Raw genomic sequence first — 3,965 nt, forward strand, 5'->3', positions numbered from 1 at the left:
TTTTTTCACATAACCGGAAGTAAAACAGACCCGAAGGAGAAGAAGAGACAAGAGAGAACCGCAGAACGTGCAGTGTGTGCACCGCCCTCTGGTGGTGGGAGGCTGGATAGACCGTCCCCGCGCCATTCTGAAAGCGCCGCTAGAGGGCCCTAAATTCTCCCGCTTCTTTTGGAAGGTGAGGCTGGTCCTAGATCAAAAAGTCAGGATCCTACTTTCCTATTGATCCATCAATGACATGCTCTGAAGTCAGAGATGCTAAAGGCCTCCTGCAATGGCCTCTGGATTTGACCTGCTTTGGGCACCTCCCTCTACATGGAGACCAGAGCCCAAAATCTCCCTTAAAATAGCTACTTCCAGCTTCCCACCTCCATGGAGTCCCAAGGTCTGACCATGTTTTATTCCCAGTGCTGAGTACTTGGGCAGGCTGCCTAGATACCGGGACAAGGACAAAATTCCAGATCTTTCTTTGGGACCAACATGGTTCTGAGATCATGTTTATATATGTATGTGTGTACATTTACATGTATACATATATATGTGTATGTGTTGCATGCCTGTGTGTATGTATGTATATACACTTAGATAGATAGACGGACAGACAGACAGATAGATAGATAGGTGGATGAATGGATAGGTATTCCAAGGTAGTAGAATTAGGATTGGGAGTCCAAGACCAGGCACCCTTAGTAAGTTATCCCCATGTCGCCCAGCCTTCTTAGTGCCAACAGGCCCAGAGATGTATAGTCAATATTTGTGGGTGGGGCCGGAGAGATGGCTCAGAGATTAAGAGCATTGACTGCTCTTCCAGAGGTCCTGGGTTCAATTCCCAACAATCACATGGCAGCTCACAACCATATATAGTGAGATCTGGTGCCCTCTTCTGATATGCATGCATATGTGCGGGTAGAATTCTGCAATAATAATAAGTAAATAAATAAATTTTTTAACAAAAAAAATGTTTGTGGGCAAAGTGAGGAATGTATGTGAACACCCTGGCACGGCGGCAGAGAGCCTGGTTCAGCCGCAGGAACATGCCTCCTGATGCCAGGCAATGCCCACAGTTTGGGGGCTTACTGTCATGTCAGAGCTGCTGTAACCACCGAAGGCCAGCAAGATGGCTCAGTGGGTGAAGGAGCTTGCACAGCCAGTCTGGTGACTTGAGCTGATTCTCCAAACACACGTGAAAATGGAAGGAAAGAACCAACTCTACAAAGTTATCCTCTGACCTACATATGTGTGTCATGCCATGCTTGCCCACACAGACATACCATGCACACACATACACACAATAACAATTAAATAAAATTTAGATTAAAAAAAGATAAACCAGTGTGGTGGCACAGGCTTTTAATCCCAGCACTCAGGAAGTAGAAGCAGGTGGATCTCTGTGAGTTCAAGGTCAGCCTGGTCTACACAGTGAGTTCTAGGATAGCTGAGGCCAGGGAGAGAAACCTTGACTCAAAACAAAAACAAACAAAATAAAAAAAATGAAAGGCCTGTTTACTCTACTAGACCCGAGTGATAATGTGGCCCAGTTCAACCTCTGAGTCCTTCTGAGGACTTTCTTGGGGGAAGATTGAACAGAGGGGCCCCAGAACCTAGGTAAGAGTGCTGGAAACGACACAGAGAAGACCAGCAGCTGCTGCGGTCTAACTGCCCCAGTGGCAGGAAGCAGCTGTCCCCATCAGCCAGCCTGGGCCTCATACTGCTGGCCTGGCAATGGACAGTGTCCCCAGAGCTCTGTGGCTCCCTGCATGAGCCTAGTGTCTCCAGCCCAGTTCTGCCTGTATTACTTACAGTTACTCCCCTCTCCGTGGTGCCAGCTTCAATACCCGCAGTCTTCTTTCCCTCTCATTCCTGCTGGAACTCCTTACCATGTGCAGTTCCATACAGCAATGCCAAGATAGGCCCTGTCAGAAGCCCTCCTAGCAGGGCCAGGGTGCCTAGGAAGCTCTGGCATGTAAGGAGCAGACGTCAGGCCTGCCCTATCATCCATGAGAACATGGGGACAAGAGAAGTAGGGACACCTGAAGATGAGAAAAGAATTCAGGAAGTTCAGGAAGTTCACTGAGGTCTTGAACTTCATCCTTTCCATCAAAAATTAAGCTAATCTCCTCCATCAGGACCACTGGTGATTCCTAACCACGCCTATAGTCTCCCCTTCCTTGCTGGACAGCCAACTCTCTCTCTAAACCTTGAGCAAGTTGATACATCTCTGCCAATGCAAACCCAACCCTTCAAATGACCACTAACCCTCATACATCAATCAGCCTTCCCCTGTGACCTGTGACCATCATCCATCAAACAACCATCCCCTGTGACCTGTGACCATAACCCACCAGGAATGAAGAATTTTCCTTTTTTTGGTGTTTTGAGGCAGGGTTTCTCTGTGTAGTTCTGCCTGTCCTGGAAGTCACTCGGAAGACCAGGCTAGCTTCAACCTCACAGATCTGTCTGCCTCTGCCTCATGAGTCCTGGGATTAAAGGTGTGTGCCCCATGCCCAGCTAAAAGAAGACATTTTAAGGAGACTTGTGGCCTTCCTGTTGATTATCAGACTGTTGAAACAATGGGCCCTAAGAAGTTGGAGTTCTTAGGGAGTGATGGATCAGGGATGGGCAGGGACCATGCCTTGATTGGGACTGTTTAGCTACACATAGCCCTGCCCTCTGTTTAAATGTAAACCTCGTGGCTGAGGATATGGCTCAGCCACTAAAATACCTACATGGCAAGTCCGAGGACCTGAGTTCAGATCCCCGGCACCTGGGTAAAAGCCAGAGCAAGAGCAGGGTATGGTGGAGCATGTCTTTAATCCCAGCACTCAGGAGGTAGACACAGAGGCAGAGGTAGGCTGATCTTTGTGTTTGAAGCCAGCCTGGTCTACATAGTAAGTTCCAGGCCAACCAGTGAGATGAGACAAGATGGAGTTAGAGAGATGAAGGATGATCTGAGTTTAATCCCTGGACCCACATAGTAGGAGGAGAGAACTGTCTCTAGAGAACTCTCTTCTGGGGTTAGAGATATGGCTCAGTGGTTAAGAGCACCGGCTGTTCTTACAGAGGACCTAGGTTCAATTTCCAGCATCCACATGGCAGCTTCCAATCATATGCAAATCCAGTTCCAAGAAATCTGATGCCCTCTTCTGATTTCTACAAGCACCAGGCACACATGTGATACACATACATACATCCAGGCAATCACTCATACACATAACAAAAAAATAAGTAAATCTTGGAAAAATAAAATTGTCTTCTGATTGCCACATGCCTTTTGTGGCAGCCATTCACAAACACACACACGCACACACAATGAATAAGTGGCGCACGCCTTTAATCCCAGCACTCGGGAGGCAGAGGCAGGCGGATTTCTGTGAGTTCGAGACCAGCCTGGTCTACAGAGCTAGTTCCAGGACAGGCTCCAAAGCCACAGAGAAACCCTGTCTCGAAAAACAAAAAACAAAAAACAAAAAAAAAAATAAGTGTAATGGTAGAGGGGCTGGAGAGATGGCTCTGTGGCTAAGATCACTGGCTTCACTTCTGGAGGCCCCAAGTTTGATTCTCAGCACCCACATGGCTGCTCACAACTGTTTGTAACTCCAGTTACAAAACAAACACCAAGCAGGAATGTGTTGCATAGACCCAAACTCAGGCAAAAAAGAAACAAAACAAAACACACACACACACACACACACACACACACACACACACACAAAACCACTAAAAATTATTCTTAAAAAAAGTAGAAAAGTGGGGACTGGAGAGATTAAGAGCTCAGAGTTTAAGAGCTCTGGTTGCTCTTCCAAAGGTCCTGAATTCAATTCCTAGCAAGAACAGGAAAAGCTAACAACCATCTATAACGAGATCCGGTGCCCTCTTCTGGCCTGCAGGCAAACATGCAGACTGAGCACTGTGTACATAATAAATAATTTTTTAAAAAAGTAGAAAAGTGGAGCTGGAGAGATGGCTTG

Source organism: Microtus oregoni, unplaced genomic scaffold (assembly GCF_018167655.1).
Source record: "Microtus oregoni isolate MIOR12 unplaced genomic scaffold, Mior012 000029F_ref0000214, whole genome shotgun sequence".
Lineage (NCBI taxonomy): Eukaryota > Metazoa > Chordata > Mammalia > Rodentia > Cricetidae > Microtus > Microtus oregoni.